This window comes from Henckelia pumila, chromosome 4 (genome assembly GCF_033568475.1).
Source record: "Henckelia pumila isolate YLH828 chromosome 4, ASM3356847v2, whole genome shotgun sequence".
Classification (NCBI taxonomy): Eukaryota; Viridiplantae; Streptophyta; class Magnoliopsida; order Lamiales; family Gesneriaceae; genus Henckelia; species Henckelia pumila.
The window spans coordinates 65247768-65270316 of NC_133123.1; the positions used below are offsets into that span (position 1 = coordinate 65247768).

General features: G+C 36.5%; 1 long non-coding RNA gene across 1 annotated transcript; it reads right to left on the reverse strand.

Moving 5' to 3' along the window:
- Positions 1–2980: 2980 nt before the first annotated feature.
- Positions 2981–22349, reverse strand: LOC140894344 (uncharacterized). The gene is made up of 3 exons (XR_012153790.1): positions 22111–22349; positions 3443–3731; positions 2981–3252 (listed from the first exon to the last, which is right to left on the reverse strand). It is a non-coding gene; the product is annotated as an uncharacterized lncRNA (long non-coding RNA).
- Between the last annotated feature and the right edge of the window lie 200 nt (positions 22350–22549).

Here is a 22549-nt window from a genome sequence, read left to right on the forward strand (position 1 = left end):
AGAAGTGGGACTCGGTTTAGAAGTCGAATCAGCATGCCAATCTAGTTTATGTTTCATAGCATGTTTAGTTTCGAACTCGTTTTTTTTGTCGTATCAAATATGCTAGTATCGTGGATTGCAGGTGGTTGTCATATGTATTATGAACCATGTATGTTTGAATGTTGTTTTGGGCATGAATACTTGATGAAAAATGGATTGGTTTCATTTTGTAAAGTTGAAAAAATGTTGGTTTATTTTTGACACAGAACTGGTCTCACTCGAGTGGCAGTTGGTGCTCGCTCGAGCGAGCGTTCTTTAATGTGCGAGCCAGAGCGTTGCTTGCTCGAGCGACGGTGCCTTTCCGCTCGAGCGAGTTTTTTTATTGATTGTCGGACAGAAACTTTTTCGCTCGATCGAGCGTGCCTTGCCGCTCGAGAGAGGCCTTTTAATAAAAAAAAAAATTATTTCTTCTTGTTGCCTTATCTTTTAGATGGTGCAGGATAATTGTTTATATTATCTTAAGAATAGAAGATTAGAACCGAGGTCTCACACATGCATATCGACAAGTAGGAAGTTTAAAGCATCAAATCATGCTTTCATTACATCAAACAAATTGCATAAACATCACGAAACTACAAGCTATTCAATACTTCAAATCTCAACTTCGAGTTTCTAGTTTTCTTACTAAGTTTGATGTAATCTCACTATCAATTTTCCACTTAAACCTGAGTCCACACTTGCTAACTCTTGCTCCCGAGCTGTCCATGTAATCTCATACCAGCTCCTGCCCCATCTGTTTCAATGCACACATACAAAACAAAGCAACAGCCGGATAAACTCCGGTGAGAAAACATTCTCAGTATAATCGACATATAAATCATTAAATAAATCATATCAATTCTATTCGTAACGACTCAACAATAGAGTAAATAACGCATATCTCGATTAAGAATTGATTCATATATCATTGATGCCATCAAGATTCGTAACCGATCTTGACATGGATATCCATCTATCGAAGTCGTCTCAGACTTGAAAATAAGATCGCCTCAGATATTGGCAATAGAATCAATTCAATATCATATCATATCGTAATCATATCGACTCAAACTCAAAGATCCACTACCTGAGATGGATCGACAACATCGAAATCAAATCAAAATAATAAACAAGTATGTGGTTTTGGCGGGACAACTCAAGAATAATCGTTCTTGAGTTTCAAAATCCCTGACTTGCGATGTCGTCATTATACCTTCGTGTTTTTTCTATTTTGAACGCTTAAAATCTGAAATATAGCATCAAAACATTCATATCAATCTTCATTCTATTCAATCATTTCAATATCGATTCAAAATCATCAATATGTCGTCAATCATATCGCTTCAAACCTCAACGTCTTCTTCTTCGGTTCGAATTCAAAGTTCTTGAGTTGCAACCTTCAAAACTAATCTAAAATTGAAGAATAAAATTGCTACAACATTAACATCATCTTCAAGAACATCTCGGCTCAATCATAGGCTAACAAAATGGTCCAAAAACATGAATTGACGGCGTAGCGATTAAAAATCGGTAACCGACTATCGAAACCATTCTAACTTCATATGCAACTTTTAATCAACATAACAGCATATATATATCCTCATATCAGCAGTGCAAATAATCAAACTCATGTTGGAAATCACAACTAATACAAACGATAGCCGTTCGCCGATTCGGTTTCGATATCGAAGTGCATACAAGCTCAAGAACACAAATATAAACTCATAATCTGATCTCTGCAATATTTCGATCCTCAAAATATGCCGAAATAATTAGAAACTTACAGCAAATCGAAGCCCTTGTTACAAGGATTCCAGAACACTTTTTGGAATCGAAATCGGACGATCAGATCAAAAGTTACGGCGTTTTAAAAATCAAGAATTCAAAGGAAAGAAAAGGATTTCGGCTCTATGTTCTGAAAATTCTGAAGTGTATATGAAATACACGTAACATGCTGATAAATCTTCAAAATCAGATATGTATTACATAAATTGCAATTTAGTCCCTTAAGTCTTCATTAATTGCAATTCAGTCATCGACCTTCTTTTTAATTCAATTTCAATCCTAAATAATTTAAGAATATTAGAATTTAAATCAAAACTCTAAATATTCTCAAATTAAATATACTCAGATTAAAATTAAATAAATTCGGATTAAATTCAATAATCCCGGCCTTTTACACTTCAGCCCTTGAAACTTCGATATTTGCAAATCAGTCTATGATCGGGTTGTATCTTCAAAATTAATCTTCTTTAATTCCCGAAACATGGAATTTAATCTTAAATTCCATAAATATTCAAATCGAATATTTATTCTTTTAATTTAAGAATTCTCGGAATTTAATTCTCAAAATCCGTAAATTCTCAAATTAAATATTTTCGACTCAGAAATTAAATCTATCATTTCCATAACTTCTCAAATCAATATTAGCCCATAATATGGAATTTAATTCTCAAATCCCATAATTAATAATTTAATATTTTCGGGCCTTACAATATCCGTTATCTTAGTGGTCAAAAAACCGTTGTACTTTTAGGTGTTGTCGAAAGTATAACATACAACAACGGTTTATATCCGTTGTAGATTCCAACATATGTTTTCGTACACACTATTTGACCACGGTTTATAACCGTTGTCTTAAGTTGCCTTTTACGACAGTTATAAACCGTTTTCTATGTTGGCATACGACAACAAATTTGCAACAGTTTATATCTGTTGTGGTGTGTTGACATTATTCAACCACATTTTAAAACTGATGTCTTATGTAGGTGTACGACAACAGTTCTGCAGCAGTTTAAATCCGTTGTCTTTTGAGGATTACGACAACAGTTTTGCAACAGGTTAAATCCGTTGTCATTTTTTAAATAAAAAAAAATTAATATAAAATTTTAATATAATAAATCAATCAAAATTTAAAATTTTTAAATAAAATTTAATATAAAATTTTTCAGTATTACAAAACATCATACCAAAGCAACAAACTTTACAAGGGAATCCTGAAACTTCGCACTTCATTCTTTGCTAAACACAAGACACTTCATCTTAAAATCATCGAAAAGATTTCTTAGGAATCTGATTGGTTGCACGGTATGCATGTATTAGCCGCCTCCGTTGCCTTGAATATCTCATCTTTACAGCGTCAACCGTGTCTCTCTTCACTTTTGCCTGCTTGTGTATTAATGCCACCTTGTTTTTCACACTTTCTGCATAATATTCCTTCTTCTCTAGTTTTCCCTGTAGATAACAAGCTTGGCTCAACATTTTATATTTATAACTTTCAAACTTTTTTTAGGATTTAATGTAAACGAAAAGCGATGATCATGAATAGCTTTATAGCCAAAATATTTACATTAGAACACACGCAAATTTGAAGATATATATATATATATATGCAAACAAGCAAATCGAAGTTGAATGTTTTTACCTCAAGTTTTCTTAATTGGACGTTAAAAGATGCCTTCTTGGTGTTCTCCCATGAAGCTATATCTGCTACCTTATTTTGAGCCATGTTCCATCACACTAAATTGTGATCACAATCTCAAACAGTTCCAAGCAAATTCATACAAAAAAAATTTACATATTTATGTTTCATCAGAAAATATAGGGGCTGAAACTGAAATTGAATCAGCATTGTCCTCAGACCCAGCCAACAGTTTTTCCAACCCCATACCCATTGCAGCACCATCAGTGTTCTCCAAATTCAAGTCATCTTCCTGCATAACATCAGCAAAGCTCTCAGAGCAGTTGCACACATAAACTTTTGATTTGATATGAGGATTGGAAATCTGTATTTAGAAAGGATTTTTTTTCATGGCATCTCTTAAGAAACTCAAATAACCAATTCGAATTCCATTTTCGCTCTTCCAATCATGATTGATAGCTTCCTTCAAAGATTGAAGGAGAATTTCTTCCTCTCTTGTTGTCCACACTTTCCTAGTCATTTGGTGCTACTTGTTCATATATATATGCCACTGTTGATATTTCAAAATAATCTAAAATCCATTTTAGAAAAATTATTAATCACAAACTAAATTAATTTTTTCCCTACAGAAAAAAACTCAGGAAAAGAAAAAGAAAACTATTGGAGCACATCACATGCATGCATTTATCACAAGATGTAACGTCCGAAAATTTGCTACGTAAATCCGCATGCATAACTAGGAGATTTAATAATTTTAAAATAATGTGAAAATGTGTTAAATTAATTTTATATGTTATTATGTGAATTATGTGATTTATTGGAATGTTTTAAATATTGTTTCGGCATTTAAATCGGTATGATGTTATTTATGAATTTATTTGAGAAAGTTTATTTTATAATCGCGTAAGCGGGACCGTGGACGGACGAGATGTTAGTTTTCACCCAAAATATTTTATGAGATTTTTAGGAGCCTTAAAATATTATTTTAAGGTAAGATTTTAAGAAAATTATGGTATTTATATATATAAATATTTAATTGTCCGTTTTTACCCAAAATAAGTCATTTTAATGACTTTTATCAAGCTTTAAAAATCCAATTATTTATATTTCGGGATTTAAGGTTATAAATCAGATTATTTATGATGATTAAGAGTTTTTAAATTTATTTTATTAATACAATAATTAGTTATTATCCTAAGCATCATTATATTAAAGATTTAACCTAAATTATTCTCCCTAAAACTCTATCCCTATCTCACGCCAAAACTCTTTTAGTCGCCTCCATAAATCTTCAAAAAAATTTCCATCGTCAAGAACGCATCACAGACAATTTTCTTGAGATTTTGCGGCAAGGATTTTCAAGTCGTTCGTCCCGGCGAGCCCGATACGCGTTGATTTCTTTGTTTTGGTCCAAATCTTCAACAAGGCACGTTTCGAATCCCTTCTTGCTCACCGTTTAAATCGTAGTACACTGATTTTTACATGATTGATCTGTTAATGCATGCATTTTTCAGTTTCGAAGGAGACTTTTTATTGTTCATGCATGTTTCACGTTTTTGAGTAAGATGACTCAAGTTTGATGATATTTCTGTTCATGGCTTGATCGAGTCTGCTGCCAATTGGTTCTTGGGTCTAGGAGGGTTCCTTAGGGTCAGTTTAGGAGGGTGGTCGGGTCTTGAATTAAGCTGGAACAAGGCTGTGTAAGAGTGGGTGCCCAGTGAGCCAACTGTGTGGCTATGGGCTTTGATGACTCTTTGTATAAACAATCTTTTGTTTAATATTATTTACACTTTTATGGCAATGACTTTATATTACTTCATATTGTTATATTGTGATATACTATTGTTGTTTTGATAAAGACCTTGAATATACTATAGTGTATGTAAGATGTGGTAGAACATGGAGATGTCTATCATGAAATACATCTTATAGTCACTGTATATTCTAAAAACCGTTCCTAGTCGATTGAGCCGTCCGATAATAAGGATAAGGATCGCTCGAGTTTGAGACTAGCATTTGCGATGCGGAGTACCACGTTTCATTGGTAGGGAACATGGAGATGTTCGAAGCATGCAAATGGATATTCATAGGATGAATAATCGAACTACCCTATCCGGACTTTCCAAGTGGTTATCACTTATCGAGTGGATAAAGTCCGCGGTTTTGGTTGTACACCATTAGTCCTTACGACTTGAAACATCATGGAGACTCTATATGCTAGTGCTGTGCTTTGACTCGTTTACCGACTCTATGGGGGTCATCAGGTGTCGAGATTGGGTACAGTTACGACACATATAGGAGTCAATGCATTGTTGTCAAGGATTCACCACATACTTACGAGTGTGGATATCCTATGCGATCTGAGGAGATATTAGTGTGACAAATCTCTGGCCAGAGTACTTGATGTGATTTAAGAAATGGTTTCTTAGTAGCACATGCGATGTCACTAATTTGATCTTCAAGATGTATTGCATAGTTATCGAATCTTGAGCGACTCTCGATATACCAATGGTTGTTGATTCGATCGGGATATATGGATGAAGGGACCGTACTGTACGCTAACCAAAATCTACTGGTTCTTGTAGGCACTATCAGTGATACCTAGGGAATCATGGGGCGATGTTGCTAGGCGCTTTACCATGATTCGTTGGGCAAGTCGGAAAGTGTTGTTCCGAGTCACAAGGAGTTGTGAGCCCACGGCTAGTTGTATCCCTGAACCATTGAGGGTCACACAGTGTAATGGAGTTTTAATCCCCGTTGAGATAGTTAAATTTAAAGAGTTAAATTTAATGAACTAAGGAGTTGGACTTCTTAATTAAGAGTAAGGGAGTAGGGTTTCCTAAAATGACATAGGGATGGACATTTTTGGAAACCACTGAATTCGGATTCAGGAAAATTTATTTTGACTTTAAAACGTGCAGAAATGGTTTCTGTGCACATTGGTGAAATCGTTTCATCAATCGGAGTCACGATGAATTTTATATTAATTTCTGAACGAGCGGGCTTTGCTTGTCAGGCCCCAGCTTATGATTAATGGGCCCTAAGGTGTTAGTGGCCTGCATTATAAATAAGTTATTTCAGTACAGAAATTACACACAACAGGTCATAATTTTTGAGAGCAAAAATCGAAAACCCTAGTTCCTCTCAAAGATTGTTTCGGCCGAACCCTCCCCATACTCTGCCCGAGATTTTCCGGTCTGTGATTTTGAATCGCAGTAAGGAATAACGAATCAGATTCGTTTATTCTCTTCGCAGAAAACTTCTGATAGATTTTCTAGTGCAATCTATCAGAGGGATTAAACCTCTGTTCGTGGACCTGATTGAAGGAGTTCATCGGTTCCAGGGAGAGACAACAAGAGCAGATAAAATCTGTTGGTGTCCAGTAATCTCGTTGCGAGATTGAAGGTAAAATTTAATTAATTGTTATTTGAATTTTACACACACAATAATTTAATCGTTGAATGGTTGATACCCACACCATGGAATTGTTCCATGATAAAAATTTTAAACTTCCGCTGCACCGGGTATCAATCGTGATTGATCTGACCGCCAGTTTTTTCCAACAGTGGTATCAGAGCCAGGTTGCTCAGATCAAACGATTAAATTAATCAATTGTACAAAATTTTTGAGTCTCGGTTTTTGAAACAAAATAAATATTTTTAAATAAAAAAAAAAAAAAAAAATTTTTCCGGGGCAAAACCCGGGCAGCGATTGGATCGCTGCCCGGTGGGGCAGCAATTGTTGCTGCCCCGGGCGGCGCACGGCGCCGCCCAAAGGGGGCGCACGGCGCCGCCCAGGGGCGGCGCCAGGCGCTGCCCTAAGGGGGCAGCCGGGCTGCCCCCGGCCCGCGCCCCGGGTGCGGGCCGGCCCGGGAGTGTCCTGGGCGGCCCGCGGGAAAAATTATATTTTTATTTAAAAATTAATTTTAATATTTAAAATTTTATTTTTGGTCCGGTCAAAAATTGTTTTTGATTGGTTCACGAGATTTCGGATCGAATTGTTCGAGTCCGTAAATTTTAAAATTGATTTTGGATAAATTTGAATTTTTGGAAAATTTTAATATTTTATCCGTAAATTGAATTTTGAAATCAATTATTTTGGTACAATTGATGATAAGATATGATCTTATGATATATTAAGTAAAATATGATTTTATTTGTAAAATTGGATTTTATAGATAAAATATGATTTTATTTGATATAGAGATAAAATATGATTTTATATGTGAAATGAGATTTTATATATAAAATATGATTTTATCTTGTTTAAATTTGAATTGCCACAGCATGTTATCCAATAAATTAATTTTGAATTAAATGTTATTGGATAAGGATGATCGATTGCCATGACCAATTTTGTAGGTGTATGTTAGGAATTTACATTTTGTTTTTATTGTTGTTGGTTTTATTAATGGGCCTGGTTTATGGCCCGATATGAATGTCATATGTAATAAAAGTGGGCTTGGTTTATAGCCCGTTCCCACCCCCTAAAAATGTATCCCCTACTTGTCATTGTTATTTATTGTAAATACATTAGATTTAGTGGGAGATCAAGATTTGAAGATGGTGGGCCCAGCAGACAATGAAGACTGAAGAAATGTAAATTGGAAGCATATGTAATAGGATTGCATTTGCATACTGCATATTACCTAGGATTGGACTAAGACCCGTGATTGGCAACCACGGGTCAATTAGAAATGGAATCGATCATCCTATATAATATTTGATATTATGATTGTATGCATGTTTAGACATAAATTGCGTGAATCCGGCAAGCATGCAATAAAATGAATATGATGAGACAAATATTTTTATAATTAAAAATCCCTCATTTTAAATATGATTTAAAATTAATATCAAGATAAATAAAGGAAATTTAAATTTGTTTAAATGTTCCCACCTTCCATCAACGGTCAATGTATGTGATGCTACCCGCGGATATGGTCCGGCTCATATTATTGGGGGGGCCCGTCCGTCGAAAAGCTGTACATTGGATCGACAAATGTTGTAAGTTGGGTGGAACTCCCATGGGATCGGCTCATATTATTGGGGGATCCACATGGCGACCGTCCATCACAACTTAATATTGATGGGTCATCTTGACATGTCACTTTAAACGGCGTCATATTATTGGGCCCTTATTGGACATGAGGTAAACACATGGGGGTTGCTTTGGAAGCAATTGGGCTCTACCTTTTGAGAATTATGGTTGGCTGATATTATTCGGGACCATAAGTTTGTCAATTGGACTCCATGTTCTCACTAAGGAAAAAGTTTCTCGTTTTCACTAGAGGGTGGTGAAATCGTTAAAATAGTGGGAGTGAGATTCATAAAATTAAATTCGCCTATTTTATGTCTTAGTAAATTGTTAAACAATCATTGATATATGTCTGTTTTTCTTTTCAGTATTTCATACAATGAAATTCGCGAAATCCATTATTCTCGATCCTCGAACAAAACAAGTTGACTGGCGCCAACTATACGGAATGGTTCCGGAAGTTGAAGATTGTCTTAACTTCGGAGAAAATGCTCTACGTGTTAGAGAAAGCACCTCCGAAGGAAGCACCAGCTGACATAAGTCCGGAGGAATTGGCCAAACTTGATGCATGGTGTGACCATGACATCAAGACCAAATGCTATATGCAAGCCTCGATGTCTGATGAACTCCAGAGGCGATTTGAGGACACGGTGAATGTTGCTGACATTCACACGCAACTCAAGGAACTTTTTGGGGCTCAGTCGAGGGCTGAAAGGTTCGCTACTGTTAAGGAGTTGATGACGTGCCGCATGCGTGAAGGGACTTCGGTCCGTGATCATGGGGTACGAGTGATTTGGCTCATACAGAAGTTGGCGACCCTAGATTTGGTGTTGGAGCATGAACTCAATGTGGATTTATTGCTTCTGTCTCTTCCTTCTTCATTTGATGGATTTGTAATAAATTTTAATATGAACAAGATAGAGGCCACCCTTGAAGAGATGGTCAATATGCTCGTTACATATGAATCCACACTTAAGAAGGATAAGCCAGCTTTCTTGGTGGGCTCCTCATCTTCTGCGAAGAAGGGACCAAGTATGAAGGGCAAGAAACGTTCTACCCCACCCAAGAAAGTTGAGCCCGAGAAGAAGCAAAAGACAAAGGCTTCAAACAATGGAAAATCCAAGGATGTTTGTCATTACTGCAAGAAGCCGGGTCATTGGAAGCGCAACTGCAAGGAATATCTTGAGCAGTTGGGAACTGCAAAGGGTATGTTCTATATTGAAATAAACATGTCACTTAATACAACTTCTTGGGTATTGGATACCGGATGTGGATCTCACATTTGCAATGATTTGCAGGTGATGACAAGAAGTCGCAGGCTTAGAATGGGTGAGACCCAGCTGAGGCTCGGGAATGGTTCCAGAGTTGAAGCTACGGCCATTGGAGATGTTTGTTTGACTTTGCAGAACGGTTTTAAATTATTGTTAAGAGATGTTTTATTTGTGCCAGATTTAATTAAAAACATTATTTCTATTTCTATGCTTGATAGAGATGGTTATTCTTGCAATTTTGTGAATGGGATTTGCAATATTTACAAGAATGAATGTTTAATTGGAAATGGACAACTTGAAAACGATCTATACAACTTAAAACTAAAAGACGTTCCAGTGAATTATGTTGATAAACCGGCGACAACAAACAAAAGGAAAATCGATAGTCAAAACCCGGCAAACCTTTGGCATGCTAGGCTAGGTCATATTTCCTCAAGGAGGATGAACAAGCTAGTGGGAGAGGGCATGTTTGATATGTCTGATATTAATTCTCTACCTACTTGTGAATCCTGCCTAAAAGGAAAAATGACTAAATCTCCTTTTAAGGGGAAACCTGAGCGTAGTCAGAATCTGTTGGATTTGATCCACACAGATGTTTGTGGTCCATTTAGAGTAGGGACTCAACATGGCCACACCTACTTCATTACCTTTACTGATGATTATTCAAGGTATGGGTATTTATATTTAATGAAATATAAGTCTGAAGCATTTGAAAAGTTCAAAGAATTCAAGGCTGAAGTAGAAAACAAGCTAGGTAAAAGTATTAAAGCACTTCGATCGGATCGAGGTGGAGAATACTTGAGTACCGAGTTTTTGGACTATCTAAAAGAGAATGAGATTCTCTCTCAGTGGACTCCTCCTATGACACCACAGCTTAATGGTGTATCGGAGCGTCGTAATCGAACTTTGTTGGACATGGTTCGATCTATGATGAGCTTCACTGAGCTTCCACCTTCGTTTTGGGGCTATGCGCTTGAAACGGCGGTATTGTTGTTGAACAACGTCCACACTAAAGCAGTGGACAAAACACCATACGAGTTATGGAATGGCAAAGCTCCTAAGTATTCGTACTTGAGGATTTGGGGATGTCCTGCTTACGTGAAGCGGACAGTGGGAGATAGTTGGATAGTCGATCCAGCTTATGTTATTTTGTAGGGTATCCGAAGAATTCAATCGGATATTATTTCTATTATCCTGATGAAACAAAGGTGTTTGTTTCTAGGAATGCCACCTTCTTGGAGAAGGAGTTCTTATTGGATAAGAAAGGCGAGATGATGGAACTCGAAGAAGTTCGAGAAGAACCCAAAATACAAAATAACGATCCTACACCTCAGGAACCATTGCTGGACACGCCTGCACCTAGAAGATCCGAAAGGACTTCTAGACCTCCAGTTCGATATGGTCTTCTTCTTGAAGGGGATCAAGATGAACCCGACATTGGATGTGATCCAAGAAACTTCAAGGAAGCAATTTCTGATGCGGATTCGAATTTATGGCTTGAAGCTATGCAGTCAGAATTGGATTCGATGCATACAAACCAAGTTTGGTCTTTAGTAGATCCTCCCGATGGAATTGTTCCGATAGGGTGTAAATGGATCTACAAAAGAAAGCTTGGGCCTGATGGTAAGGTATTGACCTACAAGGCGCGATTGGTGGCTAAAGGTTATACTCAAAGGCAAGGAGTTGACTATGACGAAACCTTTTCACCAGTTGCAATGTTCAAGTCCATAAGAATCCTAATTGCCATAGCTGCATGGTATGACTATGAGATATGGCAAATGGATGTGAAGACTGCTTTTCTTAATGGAGACATTAAGGAGGAAATCTATATGAAGCAGCCTGAGGGGTACACATTCATGGGAAGCGAGCATAAGGTATGCAAGCTTCAGAGATCAATTTATGGTCTAAAACAAGCATCAAGAAGTTGGAACCAGAAATTTGATGAAACAATAAAAGATTTTGGTTTCATCAAGAACCCGGAGGAACCTTGCGTGTACAAGAAAGTAGTTAAGGATGCGGTGACATTCTTAGTACTTTATGTTGATGACATCCTACTCATTGGGAATGATGTAGGGATGTTGCAGTCAACAAAGATATGGTTATCAGGTAGATTTTCGATGAAGGATTTGGGAGAGGCATCCTACATTCTTGGGATACAGATCTATAGAGATAGGTCTAAGAGAATGATATGACTCACTCAATCAACCTACATCGATACCATATTGAAACGGTTTTCAATGGATGGGTCCAAAAGAGGACATCTACCCATGTGTCATGGAGTTTCTCTATCCAAGTCTATGTGTCCCAAGACTGATGAAGAGATAGAGAATATGACACATGTACCATATGCGTCAGCTATAGGTAGTATCATGTATGGGATGATATCTACCAGACCGGATGTAGCATTTGCTCTGAGTGTCACGAGCAGATATCAGTCTAATCCTGGTCAAATGCATTGGAAAGCCATGAAGGACATTCTTAAGTACTTGCGAAGGACTAAGAATATGTTCATGGTTTATGGAGGACGAGAACTCAAATTGGAAGGCTATACCGACTCTAGCTTCCAAAGTGATGTGGATGACTCGAAGTCAACCTCTGGATTTGTGTTCATGCTCAATGGCGGTGCTGTCTCTTGGAAGAGTTCCAAGCAGGACACCACAGCGGATTCCACCACTGAGGCTGAATACATTGCAGCATCAGCTGCTGCTAAAGAGGCCGTTTGGATGAGGAAGTTCGTCCAAGAGTTGGGCGTCATTCCTGAATTTGTTGGTCCAGTCCCGGTGTACTGTGACAACACGGGTGCCGTTGCTCAAGCAAAGGAACCAAGGTCTCATCAAAGATCCAAACACGTACTGAGGAAATACCACATAATCCGGGAGATTGTGGAAAGAGGAGACATCATTGTCGAACGAGTGGCCTCTGCAGACAATATCGCTGATCCGCTTACTAAGCCCTTGCCAGGACCATTGTTTGACAAACATCGCGAAGCAATGGGTCTACGTAGTATGACTAGTTGGCTATAGGGCAAGTGGGAGATTGTAAGAGTGGGTGCCCAGTGAGCCAACTGTGTGGCTATGGGCTTTTATGACTCTTTGTATAAACAATCTTTTGTTTAATATTATTTACACTTTTATGGCAATGACTTTATATTACTTCATATTGTTATATTGTGATATACTATTGTTGTTTTGATAAAGACCTTGAATATACTATAGTGTATGTAAGATGTGGTAGAACATGGAGATGTCTATCATGAAATACATCTTATAGTCACTGTATATTCTAAAAACCGTTCCTAGTCGATTGAGCCGTCCGATAATAAGGATAAGGATCGCTCGAGTTTGAGACTAGCATTTGCGATGCGGAGTACCACGTTTCATTGGTAGGGAACATGGAGATGTTCGAAGCATGCAAATGGATATTCATAGGATGAATAATCGAACTACCCTATCCGGACTTTCCAAGTGGTTATCACTTATCGAGTGGATAAAGTCCGCGGTTTTGGTTGTACACCATTAGTCCTTACGACTTGAAACATCATGGAGACTCTATATGCTAGTGCTGTGCTTTGACTCGTTTACCGACTCTATGGGGGTCATCAGGTGTCGAGATTGGGTACAGTTACGACACATATAGGAGTCAATGCATTGTTGTCAAGGATTCACCACATACTTACGAGTGTGGATATCCTATGCGATCTGAGGAGATATTAGTGTGACAAATCTCTGGCCAGAGTACTTGATGTGATTTAAGAAATGGTTTCTTAGTAGCACATGCGATGTCACTAATTTGATCTTCAAGATGTATTGCATAGTTATCGAATCTTGAGCGACTCTCGATATACCAATGGTTGTTGATTCGATCGGGATATATGGATGAAGGGACCGTACTGTACGCTAACCAAAATCTACTGGTTCTTGTAGGCACTATCAGTGATACCTAGGGAATCATGGGGCGATGTTGCTAGGCGCTTTACCATGATTCGTTGGGCAAGTCGGAAAGTGTTGTTCCGAGTCACAAGGAGTTGTGAGCCCACGGCTAGCTGTATCCCTGAACCATTGAGGGTCACACAGTGTAATGGAGTTTTAATCCCCGTTGAGATAGTTAAATTTAAAGAGTTAAATTTAATGAACTAAGGAGTTGGACTTCTTAATTAAGAGTAAGGGAGTAGGGTTTCCTAAAATGACATAGGGATGGACATTTTTGGAAACCACTGAATTCGGATTCAGGAAAATTTATTTTGACTTTAAAACGTGCAGAAATGGTTTCTGTGCACATTGGTGAAATCGTTTCATCAATCGGAGTCACGATGAATTTTATATTAATTTCTGAACGAGCGGGCTTTGCTTGTCAGGCCCCAGCTTATGATTAATGGGCCCTAAGGTGTTAGTGGCCTGCATTATAAATAAGTTATTTCAGTACAGAAATTACACACAACAGGTCATAATTTTTTAGAGCAAAAATCGAAAACCCTAGTTCCTCTCAAAGATTGTTTCGGCCGAACCCTCCCCATACTCTGCCCGAGATTTTCCGGTCTGTGATTTTGAATCGCAGTAGGAATAACGAATCAGATTCGTTTATTCTCTTCGCAGAAAACTTCTGATAGATTTTCTAGTGCAATCTATCAGAGGGATTAAACCTCTGTTCGTGGACCTGATTGAAGGAGTTCATCGGTTCCAGGGAGAGACAACAAGAGCAGATAAAATCTGTTGGTGTCCAGTAATCTCGTTGCGAGATTGAAGGTAAAATTTAATTAATTGTTATTTGAATTTTACACACACAATAATTTAATCGTTGAATGGTTGATACCCACACCATGAAATTGTTCCATGATAAAAATTTTAAACTTCCGCTGCACCGGGTATCAATCGTGATTGATCTGACCGCCAGTTTTTTCCAACAGGCTGGACGTGGGCTGTGTCCAGGAAGCAACCTGCGCAAATCGGTTGGAGGATAAGGGATCGGGCTCTTCATGCTGGGTCTTGGATCGAGTAAGGCCTAGTCCTAAGGTTGTGTCTGGACCCTGGGGTGGTCCAAGTGTTGGAGCTCCGGCCGGTAGTGGTCCAGGTGTTGGAGCTCCGGCAGGTAGTGGCCGGAGCTGGTCAGAAAGTCCACAGATTGTGGACTGCACAGGCTGCGCGGCAGTTTCAGGATTCCCGGAAACGTGGTTCGCTATGGCTGTATAGGTATCGGTTCAAAGCGAGGCATGACTCGTTGGAACCTCCCAGGCGTGGGTTACGTCTGGGCAGTGGAGCTCCGGCCGGTCGGTGGCCGAAGCTGGCCGGCAGCATGCCATAAAGCCTACTGCTACATGGCCAAGAGTAAAGAATTCATGGGGAGAGTCTGTACGTGTGATGGGTTTGGGAAATTGGGTTCTTTTTCTTTAATTTTGGGTTATGGGTTTTTTTTAGGCGGGCCGGGCATGGGTTTTGGGTTCGGGTCGGGTCACATCTTGATGGGACAAATTAATTTTAGTCCGGGTCTAGATTTTTATTAATTAGGCTTGGATATTTTATTTTAATTAATTAAGAGTTTAAGTTAGTAAATTAAAGAGTTGTGCTTGATTAAATTAATTAATTAGACTAATTTAATGGTCTTTAATAACTATAAAAAAGTGATCCCACTAATTTTTCATAGGCCGTGTGATCCATGAGAATTATCGGGCCAAGTTGAGTCGGGTTTAATAATTTTATCGATCTAGTTTATAATTAATGGTTAAATAGTAAAATTTTTTAATTTAATTTTAAGTTAATTAGATAATGGACTTAAATTATATTTTAAGTGAGCCTATTAGTTTCTCATGGGCTTGGGGGCCCATGAAGCTTAATGGGCTAGGTCAGGTTGGGCTTTTGGATTTTTAGTCCAGTCTAAGAATTTTTGAGTTTAAGTCTAGTGGTCAGCAGCTCGAACAAGTCCTTGGAAAAATAAATGTCCGTAAATATATATTTAATTCATGCATGCATTTTTATTAGATATATAAGTATGATTTTTAAGAAAATAAATTAAATATATATTTACAGACAAATTTTCATGAAATAAAGAAATAAATGAGATTTTTTTAAGTTCATGCATCATGTAAGAATTTTTATGATAAGTTTAAATGTATGTTAAGAAAAATATCTTTTTATGAAAGTTGAAGTGAAGGTGGAAAGTGATGTGGTTGGAGGCCGGGATACCTGGGCCCGGTGACCTTCCTAATAATGTATAAGTATGATGAGCTTATGGATCCAGCTGAGAGGGCTGGTGAAGTGGCAGCACAGAGGTGAAAACCCCACCGCCGCGTACGTTAGTTTATAGATTGATGAATCGCTCAGTATGATGCCACCGACATGGATACGACCTGTTGAGAACTAAGAAATCATGATATGTTATTTTAACAAAAATTATAAGTATGATGAATTATGTTATAGCATGATGATTTAGAAGTATGATTATTTATTTATGTTTATATGCATATAACTTTAAGATCATGCACATATAATTATTATTCACGTATTTTATATGATGTGTGCTTGTGTGTGGTTTCATTTTGTTATGTAAGGATAGAACGTGCTGAGCCTCTAGGCTCACTAGATTTAAATGGTGTAGGTGAGCAAATTGTCAATAAGGATAATGTGTTCCCGACTGACAGCGAGGGCGTATGAGTATCCAGGCTGCTAGAACCCGTGACCATTGCTCTAAGATGAATTTTATGTTGAGACTAGAACGTTTATTTCCGCATATGTTTTATTATTATAGATTTTCAGTATATGCATGGAATTTAGGAATTTTATTATGGAATATTTATAAATGATTATTTAGTAATTAATTTTAAGTATTTAATTGAATATGTGTACTTTTATTGTATTTATTGTGTTTATGTATTTTAAATTATGTAAAATTATTTTTATGTATGATATATATATATGTATGGGCATATATATATTTATATTCATTATTTTATTATAAGAGAGTTTTGTTAAAAAAAAAAAAATTCAGTAGGAGTTTTAGGATGTTTCATTTGGTATCAGAGCCATGGTCCTTGGAGGGTAACTAGCCTGCTACACGGAGCTCAGAAGCCGCACTGCCAGTCTGTAAGTTTTAAATGTTTTAAATTATGTTTTATGCATGGGACACATGATTTTTGTTTTAATGATTTATGAAAATGAGAATTTTAAGTTATGACAGTATTAAAGTTAAAAATACTTAGTTATGCAATGCAGTTACGTAGAGAATTTATGGAAATTAGAGTATGCTTCTGAGACGCGTTATACACCAGGATGACTAGAATGATATATGTTTAGAAAATTAAGTTTGATAATTTATGAGACGTAAGTTTGACACTTAGATTTGTAGATTAAGTTATGATTTTAGATTTAAGTTTGACAAGTTAGAATTTTTTTTTTGAGATTTAAGTTGAATTTTAGATATATAAATGAAGTTATGTTTTTGGGATTTAAGTTTGAAAATTAGTTTTGAAAAATTTTAGTCATGTGTTATTAGACGACTAAGTTAAATCAAATTTCGAGGACGAAATTCCATTTAAGGGGGAAAGAATTGTAACGTCCGGAAATTTGCTACGTAAATCCGCATGCATAACTAGGAGATTTAATAATTTTAAAATTATGTGAAAATGTGTTAAATTAATTTTATATGTTATTATGTGAATTATGTGATTTATTGGAATGTTTTAAATATTGTTTCGGCATTTAAATCGGTATGATGTTATTTATGAATTTATTTGAGAAAGTTTATTTTATGATAGCGTAAGCGGGACCGTGGACGGATGAGATATTAGTTTTCACCCAAAATATTTTATGAGATTTTTAGGAGCCTTAAAATATTATTTTAAGGTAAGATTTTAAGAAAATTATGGTATTTATATATATAAATATTTAATTGTCCGTTTTTACCCAAAATAAGTCATTTTAATGACTTTTATCAAGCTTTAAAAATCCAATTATTTATATTTCGGGATTTAAGGTTATAAATCAGATTATTTATGATGATTAAGAGTTTTTAAATTTATTTTATTAATACAATAATTAGTTATTATCCTAAGCATCATTATATTAAAGATTTAACCTAAATTATTCTCCCTAAAACTCTATCCCTATCTCACGCCAAAACTCTTTTAGCCGCCTCCATAAATCTTCAGAAAATTTTCCATCGTCAAGAACGCATCACAGACAATTTTCTTGAGATTTTTCGTCAAGGATTTTCAAGTCGTTCGTCCCGGCGAGCCCGATACGCGTTGATTTCTTTGTTTTGGTCCAAATCTTCAACAAGGCACGTTTCGAATCCCTTCTTGCTCACCGTTTAAATCGTAGTACACTGATTTTTACATGATTGATCTGTTAATGCATGCGTTTTTCAGTTTCGAAGGAGACTTTTTATTGTTCATGCATGTTTCACGTTTCTGAGTAAGATGACTCAAGTTTGATGATATTTCTGTTCATGGCTTGATCGAGTCTGCTGCCAATTGGTTCTTGGGTCTAGGAGGGTTCCTTAGGGTCAGTTTAGGAGGGTGGTCGGGTCTTGAATTAAGCTGGAACAAGGCTGGACGTGGGCTGTGTCCAGGAAGCAACCTGCGCAAATCGGTTGGAGGAGAAGGGATCGGGCTCTTCATGCTGGGTCTTGGATCGAGTAAGGCCTAGTCCTAAGGTTATGTCAGGACCCTGGGGTGGTCAAGGTGTTGGAGCTCCGGCCGGTAGTGGCCGAAGCTGGTCAGAAAGTCCACGGATTGTGGACTGCACAGGCTGCGCGGCAGTTTCGGGATTTCCGGAAACGTGGTTCGCTATGGCTGTATAGGTATCGGTTCAAAGCGAGGCATGGCTCGTTGGAACCGCCCAGGCGTGGGCTACGTCTGGGCAGTGGAGCTCCGGCCGGTCGGTGGCCGGAGCTGGCCGGCAGCAGGCCATAAAGCCTACTGCTACATGGCCAAGAGTAAAGAATTCATGGGGGGAGTCTGTAAGTGTGATGGGTTTGGGAAATTGGGTTCTTTTTCTTTAATTTTGGGTTATGGGTTTTTTTTAGGCGGGCCGGGCATGGGTTTTGGGTTCGGGTCGGGTCACATATTGATGGGACAAATTAATTTTAGTCCGGGTCTAGATTTTTATTAATTAGGCTTGGATATTTTATTTTAATTAATTAAGAGTTTAAGTTAGTAAATTAAAGAGTTGGGCTTGATTAAATTAATTAATTAGACTAATTTAATGGTCTTTAATAACTATAAAAAAGTGAGCCCACTAATTTTTCATGGGCCGTGTGATCCATGAGAATTATCGGGCCAAGTTGAGTCGGGTTTAATAATTTTATCGGTCTAGTTTATAATTAATGGTTAAATAGTAAAATTTATTAATTTAATTTTAAGTTAATTAGATAATGGACTTAAATTATATTTTAAGTGAGCCCATTAGTTTCTCATGGGCTTGGGGGCCCATGAAGCTTAATGAGCCAGGTCAGGTTGGGCTTTTGGATTTTTAGTCCAGTCTAAGAATTTTTGAGTTTAAGTCTAGTGGTCAGCAGCTCGAACAAGTCCTTGGAAAAATAAATGTCCGTAAATATATATTTAATTCATGCATGCATTTTTATTAGATATATAAGTATGATTTTTAAGAAAATAAATTAAATATATATTTACGGACAAATTTTCATGAAATAAAGAAATAAATGAGATTTTTTTAAGTTCATGCATCATGTAAGAATTTTTATGATAAGTTTAAATGTATGTTAAGAAAAATATCTTTTTATGAAAGTTGAAGTGAAGGTGGAAAGTGATGTGGTTGGAGGCCGGGATACCTGGGCCCGGTGACCTTCCTAATGATGTATAAGTATGATGAGCTTATGGATCCAGCTGAGAGGGCTGGTGAAGTGGCAGCACAGAGGTGAAAACCCCACCGCCGCGTACGTTGGTTTATAGATTGATTAATCGCTCAGTATGATGCCACCGACATGGATACGACCTGTTGAGAACTAAGAAATCATGATATGTTATTTTAACGAAAATTATAAAGTATGATGAATTATGTTATAGCATGATGATTTAGAAGTATGATTATTTATTTATGTTTATATGCATATAATTTTAAGATCATGCACATATAATTATTATTCACGTATTTTATATGATGTGTGCTTGTGTGTGGTTTCATTTTGTTATGTAAGGATAGAACGTGCTGAGCCTCTAGGCTCACTAGATTTAAATGGTGCAGGTGAGCAAATTGTCAATAAGGATAATGTGTTCCCGACTGGCAGCGAGGGCGTATGAGTATCCAGGCTGCTAGAACCCGTGACCATTGCTCTAAGATGAATTTTATGTTGAGACTAGAACGTTTATTTCCGCATATATTTTATTATTATAGATTTTCAGTATATGCATGGAATTTAGGAATTTTATTATGGAATATTTATAAATGATTATTTAGTAATTAATTTTAAGTATTTAATTGAATGTGTGTACTTTTATTGTATTTATTGTGTTTATGTATTTTAAATTAAGTAAAATTATTTTTATGTATGATATATATATGTATGGGCATATATATATTTATATTTATTATTTTATTATCAGAGAGTTTTGTTAAAAAAAAAAATTCAGTAGGAGTTTTAGGATGTTTCACAAGAGACACCCATTAATTAGGGGAAATTAGGGGTGGCAAATTTTATAAAAATCCCGACCCGTCCCGATTCCCAACCCGTTTCCGTCCTGAATTTTTTTCGTCCCAAACTTTTTCCGACCCGAGTGTTCGGGATTTTTCCCGACCCGATCAATGTCGGGATCGGGATCGGGATAGGAAACCCTTCCCGACGGGATTCCCGACCCGACCCGAATATAAAAATAATATTTTTAATAATATTTTTTAATTAAAAAAATAATTTCTTTTTAATTTTATGTTTTAATATTAATGTTTTATAATTATATACCATATAATTTTTTTATATTTATCTTTTTTAATATTAACATTGAGTTATAATTTTTTATTTTGTTTTTTTATTATTATGAATAATTATATGTTTTTTTATTAATCAAGTACTTGTTTTAGTTTATTTGTAATGTACTAAAAAAATGTTTTAGTTTTTTAATGGTTATATATAAAGAAATTTTAATTTATTTGTAATGTATTAAGAAATTGTTTGATTTTTTTCATAAATTTTTTTCAAAAAAATATTTTTCATAGAATGTTTTTTTTAAAAAAAATATTATTCGGGATTACCCTCTCCCGACTCGACGGGATCCCGAATGTTCGGGATCCCGAACATTCGGGTCCCGACACATCTCGGGTGCGGGATCGGGAGAAAAAAAATATCACAATTCCTATCGGGACGGGAATCGAGTAAGGGGGTTACGGGACGGATCCCGACCCGATTCCACCCCTAGGGGAAATAGTACTAATGATATATGATACAACGAAAAATTTCAGAATGCCCCAAGATTAACCCAAACTACATGGAAAATCTGGACTGCCTACATTTTAATTTCTTCATGACAAAAACTAGTTCTAACCAGTAAACTTAAGCTCAAAATAATATAAATAAAATTAAAAAAAAAATTGGCACAGCTCAAGATCAGACACGAAAGAAAACGATCAGATACTGAAGAAAATTAAATCTCAAAATCTAAAAGCAAATAAATGTGAGCTCTGGACCTCCATTGCCATCTGGATTCATTTATCATGTAAAAGCTTCAGAATATTTAGACCCCATCACTCTCTCAAACTAACTTCGAAATATGCATAGAATATATAGATCATCCACCACCCCATAATTAATTCGACATGGTAGCTGATACAAATCTTAGGCCAGATCAAAGGAATTAGTAGCATGTCGTGTTGGAAATTAAGGCTCAAGGAACCGATTGAACCTGATATAAAATTGGTACATCTATATATAGCTAGTTTTATGTTGAAAAAAGGGTTCGTCCCATACCAAAAAAGAGGAGAAATTCAATGGCCAAAGTTTTGACAGATCCAATCAAATATTAAAACATCCATCTCGTGAACAATCAACCAAATTAAAAAGCTCAGAATAATTTTCCACGTACATTCAAAATCATGAGACAAAAATAATAATGTCAAATCTATATATTTCCCAATCGGTAGCATTAAAAAACATATAAAAAGTTATTCTTCGATCGACAACCAAATCACATAGACAAAAGCATCAAACAGATTAGGCAATCCAGATGCACATAGATGCAAAACGACACAAATAATATTTCAACAAGTTGTTAAAATATAAGAACAAGAAAATTAGCAGAACAAACATGTCTCGTACGTGATCTAGAAAATTCTACAACTCGCGCGAAGCAAAATCCCTTCCAACAGATTCACAAAAAAAAAACAAATAAGTCAAAACGCAAATCAAGAAACTTCGCACGAATACCTTTCAGAAATCGATCGAGAGAGCTCCAGCTTTCCATACAAACATTTTCGACCCGTCTTTCGTTTTCCTGTTGAAGGCGTGATGGGTCTCCATATATGATACATAGAGACCCAACACGCCTTCAACAAGAAAATAAACGACGACTGCATGCAGGTAATCATCACGTTATCGGGCCACCAGATGCGAGATATCGCGCCCTTCTTCCTTTTCTTTTGGAAGGAAAAGGAAGAACCGCGCGATATTTCCTCAACAATATTCTTGCTAGCTTGCTGTTGCTGTATTATGGACAAATTTACTCAACAATTATCTATTGCATGCATATATATATTATACGAAATACAGTTTTCTTGCTTAAAGTTTCATTTTAAAATTAGTAACTACATTACATAAATAAAGATAAGATTGATATAAAGATAATATTTGAATTTTAAAAAAAAAG